The 16,393-nt window shown below is 46.1% G+C and overlaps 1 protein-coding gene across 1 annotated transcript in view; it reads left to right on the top strand.

The window, feature by feature from the left end:
- Positions 1 to 16,393, top strand: part of LOC115091020 (haloacid dehalogenase-like hydrolase domain-containing 5) — a 77,076-nt gene that overhangs the window by 2,700 nt on the left and 57,983 nt on the right. The window lies entirely within an intron of this gene.

Consider the following 16,393-nt stretch of genomic DNA (forward strand, 5'->3'; position numbering starts at 1 on the left):
CCTGTATGTGTGTGAGAGACACAGCATGTGATAGTGAGAGCCTGTGCTTGAGCAAGACAGCATGTGGGAGTGAGAGAGAGCCTGGGTGTGTGAGAGTCAGACAGCATGTGCAAGAGAGAAACTGTATGAATGATTGTATGAGTGAGAGCCTGTGTGTGAGAGAGAAAGCATGTGAGAATGATAACCTGACTGAATGTTTGAGGGAAGAAGATAGATGGAGAGAAAAGAAATAGAAAAAAAGACAATATGAAAGAAATTGGCAAAAAAATAGGGGAGGTGGAACAAAAAAGCCTGTGACCAACCTATTAGAAAACTAAGATCAGACAGCAAAGGTAAAAAAAAAAAAAAAGAAATTTCTTTTTACCGATTGGCACATGTAATCTTTGGTAATGTGCAAGAGTAGCACTTTCTCTATGCGGATTTCACAATGTACGAGATCAACATGGAGGAAGTGGAAACCCATGGGGCTTGCACAGAAGAGGCAGCAGAATGGGCTTCAGTGCCAATAGCAGCAATCAGCGCCTCCCCAATAGCCATGCGGCGACAGTGGCAGCAGAGGAATGAGAGAGGCTCTGAGGTTGCTGGCAAAAGAAAGAAAGGGGATCTGCCTTTAGTGTGTGGATGTGTATGAATGGGAGTCTGCCTGGGGGTGTATGTGTGTGAATGCATGGGTGCCTGCCTGAGGGTGTGTCTGTGTATGAGAATGTATGGGTGTCTTCCTGGGGTTTGTATGTGTGAGAATAGGTGCCGGCCTGTGTGTAGTATATGTGTGTGTGTGTAAGAATGAATTGGTGCCTGCCTGGGGGTCTGTGTGTGTGAGAATGAATGTGTGCATGCCTGGGGGATGGTGAGGGAGTGGTGTGAAAATGAATTGGAGCCTGCCTGGGGGTCAGTTTCAGTGTGTGAGAATGACTGGGCGGGTGTGTGTGTTTGTGTGAGAATGATTGGGAACTTGACTGGGAACTTGCCTGGGTGTGTGTGTTTGTGTGAGAATGATTGGGAACTTGCCGGGGTTTGTGTGTATGTGAGGGAGCCAGAGAGAGAGTGTGTATGAGAAAATCCAGGGGAGTAAGAGTTTGTGGGGGGGGGGGGGGGGGATGTGGAGGGGGAGAGAGTGTCTTAGAGCCTGAGAGTGTGTCAGTGTCTGTGAGAGCGAGAGGTTATGGTGGGTATAAGAGCATGAATGTGTATGTATGTGACAGTGTATGTGTGAGAGAGAATGGACATGTGAGTCTGTGAGAGAGGATAACCTCCTAATCCTGGACAATATCAGGGTGACTGGAAATCAAGAGCTCCCACGTATGGACAGCAGGGGCTTTTTAAAATCCTTATTAGTTTTAATTATTGGGTGTTGTTTGATATATGTGCTGTTTTGAAATATTTTATTGGTGTTTGGGAAATTGTAAAAAATGTATATGATTTTAATTAATAGAAATTCTATTTATCAGTAGTTTTAAAATATTCTTTTATTAGTATGGTTTTACTATTATAACTGTTGCTTTGTTTCTTGATTTTATTTGTTGTATGAGGAATGGTGGTTCTGTTTTTCCATTGTTAATACACAGAGTCTGGCTTCTTGGGGTTTCCATTTCAGTTTTTGTCTAATTTGTGCTCCTTTATTTTGTATTCTGTATTTGGTGAGGGTCTGTCTCTGCTCTGTGTGTGTGTGACCATTATGAGAGATTCTGCTAGCATAGGGATCTACAGCAATCTGGTTTGTTTTGTTTCCTCAGTAGGTGGTGTATTGGTATTCTAGGACCCAGTGTAATATTTACCCTTGCTTTTTCACAGTTAGGGTTATTGTTGTTTGAGTCCTTGGTGTTATTACTGTTATGTTACAATGGGATTGCAGTATAGATTTTGAGTGTCTTTTTTGCGAGGTTTTATTTTAGTTCACAATGTGCCTGGCAGTGGAAGGTGTTTGTGCTGCTGTTACTGTGAGGTGACGCCAGCATTTGAAAATATCTTTTAGTATGATGAGCTGTAAGGGAAACATCCAAACTCCATTGTTTGGGGGAATTTCAGTGGATGCACAGAATTACAGAACTGGAGGTGCAGGATTTATATTGACATTCTGTCCCTTCCTATAAATTCCAGACTTCACTCTCATAGCCTCATTCAACTAATTCTATATGGCTATCAAATAATTATATAGTGTGAAACTGGCCAGCTTTTTAAAATTATGCAGAAGACCCTTTGGACTTTATTAACACCAAATATTCAAAAGCTGTGTTCATCCCATCAAGCTCATATATCTCATTAAAGAGGTAAATTGAATAACACAATAACTTTGTTTTATTATTGTTACTCATAAATTATAACAATAACATTAATCTTGGAATATATAATATTTTTAATATAAACGAAAAGTTTTCACAAGATATGTTGTGTCGTGAAACATTTTATTATGTATATATTTAAGGAAATATACATAAATTGTCGAAATACATTTCATTCGTTTAACCTTTAACCTCTGGTTTGCTAGTAGACTGAATTACTGTGTCCCAAAATTATGTTTGTCTAAAAAGTGTGTCACCAACATGAAAAGTTTGGAAAGCTCTGGTCTGGAAGATGGAGGAACTTCGCAGGTTGTTGAGGAGCCAAAATCATTCCTCCTGGAGCAGGACCTCCTCAGGCACTGTCTGTGCAGAGCTAAGCAAGCACGCTTCAAGCAAAGCTCCCCCTTATGTGGTGCTAGTTCCCAAATCTACCACTCCGTTGGGGTCCAGTAAAGTACAGAAGCACTGAAAACAAGGGTCTTCGTAAGCCCCATGGGGCTTATAGATGCCCTAGTCTTTTGTACTCTTTCAAAGAATACAAAAACTAGGGGATACATAATGAAGTTACTAAGTGATATGTTTAAAACTAATAAAGAAAATGTTTTTACTCAATCCATAATTAAGCTCTGGAATTAGTTGCCTGAGAATGTAATAAAAGCTACTAATGTAGCTGCATTTTAAAAAGCTTATGGACTTTTCCTCTAGGATCTTGTTTAAAACTATTATTAAGGTGAAGTTGTAGAAATCCACTTCTTATCCCTGGGATAAGCAGCTTGGAATCTATCTAACCCTTGGGATCCTACCAGGTACTTATGATCTAGATAGGTTGCTATTGGAAACAGAATATTGGGTTTGATGAACCTTTGGTCTGACCCGATATGGCAAATCTTATGTAGAAGAACCTCTATGCATTGGTGCCAGAAGTGCAGTTGTCGCTGCCAAAGCTGACATTGGATTCAGGTCCATCGACGCACTCAGCACTGTTGCTGCATCCAGAGCTGAAACTACTGACACATTGGCCCTTGGTGTTTCAAGCCTCAATTCAGCCAGTGCAGCCGTTTGCTCCACTGAAGCATTCAGCATCAGGTCTTTCAGTACTCTATGCCTCTACATAATTGGAGCACCAGTCCTGGCTCTATCAATGCACTCAATGCATTCGAGGTGAAATGGTCAGACAGAGGCCCCAAAGGGGATTCTCTACACTTACATCGTGCTATCCCAAAGGCTGTATCTTCATATTTGCTTCATGAGAAGCTCTTCGCCTGGAGGCACCAGATCAAATATGCTCTGTAGTACCCCTGGTTTCCATGTATCCACTAGGTCAGTTGACCCAGGAGGGAGCCCCACCACTGGAAGCTTCTTAAGACAAATCTGTACTGGTTGCAGAAAAGGATGTCTCTTTTCCAACTCCTAGACATGTGACACAGCAGCCCATAAACCAGATAGTGGTTTTGGTGAAGACTTTCTTTACCTCACTGGCCTCTGGTAACAAGGAAGGCACTCTTCAACATCTCCTTTCTAGAGTGTCGGATTCCTCAGCAAGAGGAAGTTCCTCTTGCTGAGGAATCTAGCCAGTGTGAGGAAGGTTCTTCAGATGCCACTTTCTGGAGAAAGTCCCAGGAATATGGGCCTTCAAGACGACCAAGGACTCCACCCTGAACACCTCCAGTATCGTTGGAGTCCTGGGTTTAATGTTCCCTCAAGTCTGAGGAAGGGTCTATAGGGAGTCCCTCCGATCCCCTGCCTGATCTACCAGAGCACATATTGCCACCAGAAGACATCTTGTACTCCAAATTCTTGGACAAGTTGGGCAAGGTGTTGGGAATCAAATGTCCACAACAACAAAGACCTCCTCTCAGAGATCTTTGATTTTCTCTGGATTCTGGAAACTTTGAGCCCCCAGCAATCCCAGTGCAGTCAGTCCTACAGGATTTGCAAACAAGAATGCTCTTGTCTGTGCATTTTTTGTATCTAAAGAATCAGGTTTGGGGTTTTTTTTTGTGGAGGGGGGTGGAGGAATTTTTAGATGACTGTAAGACATCTGCTTAGCTTGTTTATAGCTGTTGGTGGGTCCGGCTGCATTGGTAGCACGAGCAGGACATGGTCTGAAGTATATGCTGAAGAATACTAGGGCTAACTGTACAAATTGTTACCTGTTGCACAGAAATGAATTGAATAAGGTTAGGACCTTGCTACTTAGGCTGGCCTCTGCTTGTCATGATAGAATATGATCTATAGTGTCAAAGGCTGCTAAGAAATTCAGTAGCAATAAAGTCACGACGTGGCATCTAGCATGGTATCTCAGGAGCTCCTCTAACTAGGGCAACGAGGACTATCTCTGTGCTGTGGCCTTCTCTGAACCTGAATTGATGATTCCAATATTTTCATCTAACATTTCATATAGTTGAACTCTTACTGTTTGTTCTACTAAGTTCCCTAGCAATGGGCTATTAAACACTCCGTCATAGCTTTTTTTTTTTTTTATATAAAGGGGGGTGGCTTTTTTTTTTTTTAGAGCTGTAGAAAGTGAGACCTCTGACGGAGAAATTTACAATGATGGAGGCCCAGGAGCTGAGGTACTTGCTTGGATGCTTTATTAAGGAGCGAGTGCTATGGCTATGGAAAGGTTTGTTTATTTTTTTTCTCTCTGTTGCAACATACTATTACTATTTGTAACTTTTAATAAAGTTAGATGGGAACGAAATAAAGCTATGGCATGTGCTAGAGATGCTGCAATCTACGTCCTCCACTATTATTTCTCTAGTACTGAACAGGAGCTGGTGTTTGTTTATGCTCTCAGTAACATAATTAATGTGAGGAGTCGAGATCTGCGCTTGGCTCTTACCATCCCTCCACAAGAAAAACATTTCACTTTCTGGCGTTATAAAAGGCCGCAGTTTATTAAACAATCCCTGAGCCGGTACAATAACCATCATGCTGACAACACGTCAGCTGAAACATTCCCCAAACCCACTTTCTCTTAAGCCATCACTCACCACCAAATCCCAGCAGTAAGCAAGACCCCCCCCCCCCTAATTGACTTGCCCCCGCCTCGTCCCAGCGAGGGCCAGCCATGGCCTTTGAGCTTTAGCCCCCAAGCTCATTCCAGCCTTCTCGTGCAGTAGCCCCCCGTGTCCTTTAAACAGCAAAATCTACAACATTGAACTTGGGCTCGGGTGCCACAAAACAAGGAAGTTCCTACTTCCTTGTCCCCCCATTGCGGCCCTTTATCTGCTGGTAATTACTGCCTCCAATCCTTCTTGCAGGGCATTATTAAATAAGTCCAACCCTATGTCAGATGCACCCCATCCTTTCTAAAAAAAAACAAAAACAACAAAAAACAACCCTTCTAGCATATCACCGGACCAGCCATGGTGCACCCAGAAACTCACCTTTCTCAACTACCCATCTTCCCATTTGTCTAACTTTTTTGACACCTCTCTTCCAGATTGGTTCATCCTTGAAATTAGGACGCACAATAATATTGGACCACCCCACCTGGACTCCTGGCCATTTTATCATTACCATCGCCAGGTCCTTTCGCATGGCTGAAATCAATTCCCTACACGATCCCTTGCCAATATCGTTCCCCCCCCCCCAAATGGACCAATAACTTGTTTGGGACTCTGTCCAATGCTACCTGCTCCTGCAAGAAGAATAACAAATTATTCCATCGCATACCCCGCTTTCCCAACCAACGCATCCTCCAATGAAGTTTCTCCAGTTGCAAATTCACTCCATAAGGCTGCTGTTCTGCCCGCTGCTCCGCCCACTAAATGAAGGAGTGGCCCACGATCCAAGCACACTCCTGTGTGTTGTAAACGGCTACTGGTTCTGCAAAAGAAGATACCCCTGTTACTACCCATGGTTTATTTATTTATTTCTTTTTATTCCCTAATGTAACGCCTGAAAGTATTAGACTTCCATCGTCCGATTGTCTTAATCTCTCCTTCAGCCAAGCCAATTTCCGCCGCTGTAGTGGCTGCCCCTATTCTAAAAGAATGCGAGCTATAGAAACTTGCTTCTCCTCCCATCACCTCCATACCATTTTTAACACCCTGGAAAACTGAAACTCGTGAGCGGCAGGCCAATTTCGTGTACTAAGAAAGAACCCCCTACCTTAGGCCTTGCCCTCTCGTATGCCTGCAAATTTCGAACTGGACATACTAATTCGTGCACCGCTCTTCCCATTCTAATCCAACAACCTTTCCCTAATTGATCTGTTTTAGATTTTTGTAAATAACACCTCTGCGCTATCCCTTTGTACCCAAACATGTTTCAACATCAATCCTGCCCCTCTGGCATTTACTTGCGAGCTGACCACTAACTCGCTAAGCCGCATCGCTCCAAAAAAGGCCAACGAGAAGGCCACCCTGAACAACAATACCTCGTACGCGGACCAACATACATCTTCCAAACACCTTGCCATTCTTAGTAAGTCCTCGTACCTTTTGGGACGCCTCCTATTCCCCCCCCCCCCCCCCCCAACCCTTCTCACATTTCCACCCTTGTAATACTCGCTTAACCCGAAAACCTAAGGCAGGATTCTTCCAACCTCTAAGCTTCTGGAAGAAAGCAAACCCTGCTAAGTGCAACCTTACCACTGCCAATGAATAGTCCTTGGACTTAGCCCATAAAATATATTGCACCACCGACTCATCTCTCACTGAGCCTCCATTTCATCCCCTCTCAATCAGCAATCTTGTTATTGCTCGATTCCCTGCTAGATAAGCCGCCCATATATTAGGTGCAACAGACTTTATTAGTTCCCATTCCTCTTTATCCCTATACTCCACAGGTACTCAGGACACTTCGTGTTTTCCTGGGCTCCTGGTGCAAGTGATCTGAAGACCTTCCACTTAAAACGAGAAAGGGCATCCGCTATAATATTTTCCACTCCAGGAATATGCTTAGCTGTAATCTGCACATTCAACTTCACAGGTACCTACTAATTCCCGTAACAAGGCAGAAACCATTAAACATTTGGCTGACAACCTATTTATAACCTGAACAACTCCCAGGTTGTCACACCAAAATACCACACACTTATTACTAAGTTCTGCACCCCAAATCACAAGTGCTAGAACAATTGGAAATAGCTCCAGGAACGTGATATTTTTTGTGATGCCTCCTACCATACAATCCTCGGGCCAAGGTTCAGCACACCATTTTCCTTGAAAGTAAACCCCGAATCCAGAAGACCCTGCTGCATCTGAAAACAATTCCAATTCTCTATTGCTCACTTCCTTATCCGGCATGATTCATACTCCATTAAATTCTTCCAAAAATACTTCCCAAACTTTCAACTCCTCCTTGATGGCTCGCATTACTCTGATGAAATGTTATGCTGCCTTAACCCCTGCAGTAACTGAAGACAGCCTCCTAATGAAAACCCTTCCCACCGGAATGACTCTACATGCAAAATTTAAAGCCCCTATCAAGGACTACATTTTCTTCAGGGTAATCTTCTTTGCCTACCCCACTTCCCTCGTTAGTATCTTTAATTTACTAACCTTATCTAAAGGCAGTCTGGACACTAAGGCCTCCATATCTATTTCAATCCCTGGGAAAGTTAACCTTGTGGCCGGCCCCTCTGTTTTTTCCTGTGCTATGGGCACCCCCAGTCTCTACACTACCTCCAAAAACCCTTCCAACAGTAACTTACACCGTACCGACTGTCCTCTTCCTATAAACAAGAAATCATTTAAGTAGTGTAACATACTTCTGTCCCCTGTCCTATTCTCCACCTCCCACTGTAAGAAAGTACTAAAGGCTTCAAAGTATGTGCAGGAGATAGCGCACCCCATCGGCAAACACCTATCCACGAAATACTTCCCTTCAAAAGAAAATCCCAACAATGGCAAGCTATCCGGATGAATTGGAAGCAGTCTAAACATGGACTCAATGTCCGCCTTAGCCAAAAGTGCACCCCTTCCTGTTGTTTGAACTACCTCCAACGCATAATTGAAGGAGGTTTAAAATCATTGGAGAAATTACTTACCTGATAATTTCGTTTTCCTTAGTGTAGACAGATGGACTCAGGACCAATGGGTATAGTGTGCTCCTGATAGCAGTTGGAGATGGAATCAGATTTCAATCTGACGTCAGCCCTAGTACATATACCCCTGCAGGAAGCCATGCTCCTCAGTATTCTCTTCGAAAAGCAATTGTGGATATATGTGTGACTGAATAACTTGATTAACTTGGTTAAGGTGATTAACTTGAACTGGTTGATGTAGTTATAGCTGGAGACCCAAACAATACTTTGTTATGGGCTTACCAATCCTCTCAATGTAACAGTACCAATAAACAACCCCAATATTAGAGGAACCTTTTACTCAAATATTCAAACATAAGAACATAAGAACATAAGAAAATGCCATACTGGGTCAGACCAAGGGTCCATCAAGCCCAGCATCCTGTTTCCAACAGTGGCCAATCCAGGCCACAAGAACCTGGCAAGTACCCAAAAACTAAGTCTATTCCATGTAACCATTGCTAATGGCAGTGGCTATTCTCTAAGTGAACTTAATAGCAGGTAATGGACTTCTCCTCCAAGAACTTATCCAATCCTTTTTTAAACACAGCTATACTACCTGCACGAACCACATTCTCTGGCAACAAATTCCAGAGTTTAATTGTGCGTTGAGTAAAAAAGAACTTTCTCCGATTAGTTTTAAATGTGCCCCATGCTAACTTCATGGAGTGCCCCCTAGTCCTTCTACTATCCGAAAGAGTAAATAACCGATTCACATCTACCCGTTCTAGACCTCTCATGATTTTAAACACCTCTATCATATCCCCCCTCAGTCGTCTCTTCTCCAAGCTGAAAAGTCCTAACCTCTTTAGTCTTTCCTCATAGGGGAGTTGTTCCATTCCCCTTATCATTTTGGTAGCCCTTCTCTGTACCTTCTCCATCGCAATTATATCTTTTTTGAGATGCGGCGACCAGAATTGTACACAGTATTCAAGGTGCGGTACACAGTATTCAAGGTGCGGTACACAGTATTCAAGGTGCGGTCTCACCATGGATCTTCAAATTGGGAACGGTTCAGCCTGGTGGAATGAATAAAGAAGTTGATTGGTTGGTGTACCGGGTAGGAAGTTGATTGGTGGCCAGCTAGAGCAGCGGTTCTCAACCGGTGTGTCGCAACACACTAGTGTGTCGCCAAGCACCGGCTGCTGTGTCGCATGCTCCCGGTCTCTCCCGCTGCTCTTTCTTCCCTGCTGCCATTGCCGCCGGGCTATCAACACGTTCAAGCCCAGTGGGAACGGCAGCAGTGCTAAAAAAAAAAGCTGTGGCACCCGTGGCTGGCCTTTTCTTCTTCCCGGTGTTTAGGGCCTGATTTAATATTTGTGGTGTTGCCTTTTCATAGCTAGGGTTGCTCCTGTTTGAGTATATTCCATAATACAGGTGTAACTGTGTGCGGATTAGTTTATGTGCATGACTACAGATCCTGGGAGTATGTTAGGTCGGTTCTGTGTCTGTTACCGAGATGAGATATTTTACTAGCATGTAAGAGTTTTATCAGTCTTATTTGTTGTGTTTTCTCAAGAGGACATGCATTGGTGGTAAACTGATGTCTTTTCATAAGTAGGGCTATTGAGCCTGGAAGTAGAAGGAGTTTGAGTTGCTGTTACTGAGATGACACCAGAACCAGAATATCTTTTTTGTAGGGTGAGTTGTATGGGGAATGTCATAATTCTGCTTTACATCCATTATTTTGGGTCAGGGGGGTTCCCTTGGATGCAAACTGTACTTTTACATCTAGCCCTGTGACGATCATGGGTCAGTGTGTCACGCATGTGAGAACCATCTGTCAGGTGTGTCCCGACAGAAAAAAGGTTGAGAACCACTGAGCTAGAGGATGAGATGTTTAAAAGACGTGACTCTGGAGGGGAGGGATTGAGCGTGAGAAGCGCCACTTGTGATTCGGTGTGCTGTGGGAAGGAGCCGGGTGCGGCCAGAAAACTGAAAGTAAGTTAGATCGATTGTTTGGTGGCTTTATAAGTGCAGTAAAAGTTGTTAAAATATTGTTTTGTAAGAATAAGTAAGTTTTTTTTATGCCTTATGTGATACGAAATCCCCTGAGGAAGGCGGACACAACCGCCGAAACATCAATGTTGGGAGTTTGAATAACGTGTATGCAGCAGCGGGATTAGTACTGCAATTGAAGCATAAGATCAATGGAGTGAATAGAAGGCTTTGGAATAACGTGTATGCAGTCGCAGAGTTCAAAACTGCAATCAAAGTACAACATCAATGTAGCGAGTATTCGCAGCAAAAGGCACCAGAGATTTTGATACAGAATAGCAGAAAAAAACAGCAAGTATAAAAGTGAAAGTGAATAGTGTAAAATTGGGAAGTAATATTAAGGAGATGTGTGGGATGTAATTTTAAATTTGGGGTCACGAGTGAAAAAGAAACATTTTTAAAAAAATGTTTGGTGAATAAATGAAATGGATGGGAAAAAGTAAATGAGGTAATTGACAGTGCTACATACACGAAACTGGTTGCAGCCCTATGTGGGCAAGAGCCAGAGGACTGTAAGGCACAAGAATTTTCTGATACAGTTTCCCAGAGCATGAATTTATAATTGTTTGAATATTTGAGTAAAAGGTTCCTCTAATATTGGGGTTGTTTATTGGTACTGTAGCTGGAGACCGCCAGTGCACTCAACTGAGAAACGCCAACACCCAGCAGGTATGGGTGTCTTAATTAGAGGGAAGCTGGGCTTACCCTTGTTTGTCTTGCTCTCGGGGACTGTCACCCGAGGTTTCCGTGTTTGCCGGCAGCCGTGGGCAGGATACTGAGTCCATCTGTCTACACTAAGGAAAATGAAATTATCAGGTAAGTAATTTCTCCATTTCCTAGAGTGTAGCAGATGGACTCGGGACCAATGGGATGTACAAAAGCTACTCCCAAACCGGGTGGGAGGCTGCTCTTGCGAAGGCTGTGTCCTCCTGAGCCTGAACATCCAGGTGGTAGAACCTAGAGAAGGTGTGAATGGAGGACCATGTCGCCACCTGACAGATCTTGGCGGGTGAAAGCATCTTGGTTTCCACCTAGGACACTACCTGGGCTCTAGTGGAATGGGCCTTGACTTGTAGAGGTGGGGGCTTGCCTGCCTCTATGTAGGCCGCCTTGATAACTTCTTTGATCCAGCGGGCTATGGTTGCCTGAGAGGCCGCTTCCCCTTGTTTCTTCCCGCTGTGAAGGACGAACAGGTGGTCATTCTTTCGTACGGATTCCGACCTTTCCAGGTATCGGACTAGGAGTCTGCCGAAGTTAAGATGGCGAAGGCGGCAAGATTCGTCCGAGTCCTTATGCTCGTCTGGCGATGGCAGCGAGATGGTTTGATTTAGATAGAAGTGCGAAACCACTTTTGGGAGGAAGGAGTGGGACCGTGCGTAGCTGTATGGATCCCGGTGTGAACCTGAGGAACGGTTCTAGACAGGACAGTGCTTGAAACTTGGGGCTGTGACGGGCCGAACAGACTGCCACTAGAAATGCAGTCTTCAATGTTAGTAGTCGGAGGGACAGACTGCGGGTGGGTCTGAAGGAGGCTCCTTCTAGGAAATCTAGGACTAGATTGAGATTCCATAGAGGTACCGGCCACTTTAGGAGTGGTCGGATCTGCTTGACCCCTTTCAGGAAGCGGGAGACGTCCGGGTGAGAGGCTAGGCTTATGCCCTCTACCTTGGCTGTGTAGCAGGCCAATGCAGCCACCTGCACCTTGATTGAGTTGAGAGACAACCCCTTCTGTAAGCCTTTCTGCAGGAATTCCAGAATCGCAGGAATTTTTTTTTTTTTTTTTTTGAATTTGACAATTTTTATTCCATTCAGAATGCAGACATATAACACAGAATCAGAACTGGAGCATTTACAAAACCATTAACACTGTAACCCCACCCCCCCCCCTCCCTCCCAGAGAGTGTCATATAAGTGCAAACAAACAAAACATCCCTATGATAAGTAACGCATACATGGATGAGGTGACAAAATATAATAACTGCAAGGAGCACCATCAGACAGGCGTACTCAAAAGCAGATGGTGAATGATACATACATGGAATAAATACACAGAAAGGCATACCTAAGCATATGAAAAGGTCTTCAGACTGAAAGGCTAGTTAGCCAGTAAGTTAGGAGTCACTGTGCCAGACCTAAGGAGTCAATAAAGGGTTTCCATGAAGCCAAAAAAGCAGGGAGACGATTATGTCTCGATGCCGTCAGGTGTTCCAGGCGGTAATAAGAATAAAGTTTACTTTCTATGTCCCGCAACGAGGGAAGAACCGCAGACTTCCAATGATAGGCTATGAGGGTACGTGCTGCTATAAATAATTGAGCACAAAACCGCTGGAACTTCCTGGGGATAGTATCCGGGAAAATGTGTAACAAAGCCACTGAGGCCGCAGGGGCAATAGCAATCTCTAAGAGCTTGCTCAGCCAGGTGAAATGTTCTGTCCACAAGGGACTGATGCTTGGACAAGCCCACCAAATATGTAAGTAGGTGCCAACAGCACCGCAGTTACGCCAGCACACCTGCCCTAGATTAGGGTAAAATTTATGCAGCTTGTCAGGGGTAAGATACCAACGATATATAATTTTAAAACAGTTCTCCTGAAGTCTGGCGGAGATCGAGCAGTGCCTGGCCTGTTTCAGAACGTCCTCCCATACTCGTGGCCCTAGCTGAACTTCCAGATCCTTTTCCCAGCATCTAACAAATGAACACTGTTCAGAATCGCAGGAATTTTGACTGTCCGCGGGATGATGTCACAGTCTTCACACCAGGCTTCGAATATTCTCCATATTCGTATGTAGGTTAGAGATGTGGAAAACTTGCGTGCTCAGAGCAGTGTGTCAATCACCGCCCCCGAGTATCCGCTCTCTTTCAGGCGTGTTCTCTCAATGGCCAGACCGTGAGAGAGAATTGAGCTGGGTCTTCCTGGAGAATTGGGTCTTGTTGGAGTAGATCCCTGTGTGGAGGTAGAGGGAGAGGGCTCCCTGTCAGTAGTCTTCGCATATCTGCGTACCACTGCCTTCTTGGTCAGTTGGGGCCACTAGAAATGCTGGGCCCCTGTGGTGTTCTATCTTGCAGATGATCCCGCCCAGTAGCGGCCACGGAGGGAAGGCATATAGCAGGATTTCCTGTGACCAGGCCTAAACGAGGGCATCAATCCCTTGGGATTGTGGTTCCCGTCTGCAACTGAAGAAGTTGGGAACTTGGGCGTTGAACCGGGTTGCCAGGAGGTCCATGGCTGGTGTTCCCCAGCGGTTTACTATCAACTGGAAGGCTGTGGCTGACAGCCTCCATTCCCCTGGGTCTAGACTTTCTCTGCTGAGGTAATCCACAGTGAAGTTGTCTTTTCCCTCAATGTGGGCGGCTGAAATCTCTTGTAGGTTTGATTCCACCCACGGCATTAGGGGGTCTATCTCCAGGGACACCTGTGGCTCCCCGGCGGTTGATGTAGGCAATTGTTGTGGTGTTGTCTGACATAACTCTGACCGATTCGCCCTGGAGTCTGTGAGTGAACCATAGGCAGGCTAGCCTGACTGCCGGTGCTTCCAGTTGGTTGATATCCCATCCCGACTCTTCCTTGTCCCATTGCCCCTGGGCGGTCAGTTCCTAGCAGTTTGCTCCCCACCCTCGTAGGCTCGCATCCGTGGTGAGCAGGATCCAGGTCAGTGGGGATAGCCTTATTCCCGTGCTCAGATGGTCTTCTTGTAGCTACCATTGTAGCTGGGTTCGAACTTCCTCCGGGAGCTGGAGGCGAATGGAGTAGTTCTGAGACATCTGATTCCATCATGACAGTAGAGAACACTGTAGGGGTTGCATGTGAGCTCTTGCCCATGGAACCACTTCCAGTGTGGATGTCATGAGACCGAGGACTTGGAGGTAGTCCCACACCTTGGGATGAAGACTGCTTAACAGTTTTCACAATTGGTTCATCAGTTTTGTTCTCCTTATAGGAGTCAGAATGACCTTGTCTTGTCTGGTGTTGAACCGGACTCCCAGCTATTCCAGAGATTGGGAGGGCTGCAGACAGCTCCTGTTTGTGTTGACCAGCCACCCGAGGTTCTCCAGTAGAGTTTTGACTCTCGTGGTCGCCTGATGACTTTCCCCTGGGGATTTGGCCCTGATCAGCCAATCGTCCAGATGTGGGTGTACGAGGATTCCTTCTTTCCTGTGTCGCCGCCACTACAACCATGATTTTGGTGAATGTTCGGGGTGCTGTGGCTAGCCCGAAGGGTAGTGCCCAAAACTGGTAGTGGTGGTCCAGGATCATGAAGCATAAAAAAAACACTATGCTCTTGATGGACCGGGATGTGCAGGTAGGCTTCTGACAGATCCAGGGATGTGAGAAATTCTCCCGGCTGTATCGCTCTTATGACTGAGCTTAGGGTTTCCATGCAGAAGCGAGGTATCCTCAGGTGGCGGTTGATGGACTTGAGGTCCAGGATGGGTCTGAATGTACCCTCTTTCTTGGGAACAATAAAATAGATGGAATAGTGCCCAGTATTTTGTTGATGCGTGGGCACCGGGGTTATGGCCTTTAAGTCGAGTAATTTGGTCGTGGCTTCCACTGCCGTCTTCTTGGAAGGGTTGTGGCAGGGAGATTTCACAAATTTGTCTGGAGGAATGTTGTGGAAGTCCAGATAATATCCCTCTCGGATGATGGTTAGGACCCACTTGTCCGAAGTTATCTCGACCCATCTGTGGTAGAATAGAGCCAGTCTGCCCCCTATGGCTTCTGCCTGTGGATGGGTCGGCTGATCTTCATTGTGGGGTGCAGCTGGGGCCTGGACCCTTGCCAGCTCCCCTTTTGCTGTGTTTGTTCTGAAAGGACTGGCCCCTCCCTGCGGGGCGAGATGCTTGATATGTACTTTTGTATGGTTTGAAGCGCTGTGATCCCCTGCCTTTGGCTCTTCGGGGGGAGGGACGCTGGCTTCTCTTGTTCTTGTCCTCCGGTAGCCGCGGTACTGGGGATTTGCCTCCTTTGTCGGCTAGCTTCTCCAGTTCGCTTCCGAACAGGAGGGTTCCCTTGAAGGCCATTCTCGTGAGTCTTGTCTTGGACGTCGCATCGGCTGACCAGTTTAGGAGCCAGAGTTGCCTTCGGGCTGCCCCAATGGACGAAACACCTCTGGCTGTGGTACGCACCAGGTCGGAGGTCTCATCCATGAGGGATGATACTGCTGGTTCTAGTGCTTCAACAGGTGTGATAGTGTTCCTGGTCTTTGATAAGCAGGCACGTGTTACCATGGCGCACAGCAGGCCGCGATCTGTAGTGACATAGCTGATACGTCGAAAGACTGTTTGAGGATGGATTCCAGACGTCTGTTCTGGGCATCCTTGAGTGCCGCTCCTCCCTCGACGGGGATGGTAGTGTGCTTTGCGACCGCGCAGACCATGGCAACCACTGTGGGAAATGCCAGGAGATCTTTGGCAGCGGGGTCCAGGGGGTATAGGGCTGCCAGGGTCTGTCCCCCCTTGAACGTGGCCTCCGGAGCCTCCCATTCCAGGTCAATCAGCTGTTGAATGGCTTGCAGCAAAGGGAAATGGCGGGAGGCCTGACTGAGTCCCTCGAGGAGGAGGTTCGTCTTCGGTTCTCCTGTGGCACTCATGCCTGGAATAGCGAGCTTTTTCAAGCTGTGAGCCACGAGGTCTGATAGTTAGTCTTTGGCGAAGAACCGCCTCATGGTTCGGTAAGGTTCCGTTCCTGGGGGAATTTCCCCTTCCTCCAGGGATTCTTGATCCTCGTCTGAGGTGCACATGTCCCCAATGTCAGGGCTTTAAGGCGGGAGAGGCGCTTCTCTGGGTTTAGAGGGTCCCGGGATGTTAGGGTCCTCTGGGAGAGGCTGTGGCTGTGTCATCGGAGGCGCCGATTGCATGTGGACAAAGGTATGTAAGCCTTTGAAGAATTCTATCCAGGCGAAAGATGCTGGGTCTAAATTGGGAGGTGCTGCATCCCCGGGGAGCCCCGTTTGAAGGAGGCTCCTGCTGGGGGTAGAGAGGTCCGGTGTACTGTCGGTGGATCCGGATCTCCGTACTGGCTGGGGAGGACCTTGTCCTGGTTCACCCAGGGCCTCCTTGCACTGTAGACACAGAGCC

The sequence above is a fragment of the Rhinatrema bivittatum genome, chromosome 4, assembly GCF_901001135.1.
Source record: "Rhinatrema bivittatum chromosome 4, aRhiBiv1.1, whole genome shotgun sequence".
Taxonomy (NCBI): Eukaryota; Metazoa; Chordata; class Amphibia; order Gymnophiona; family Rhinatrematidae; genus Rhinatrema; species Rhinatrema bivittatum.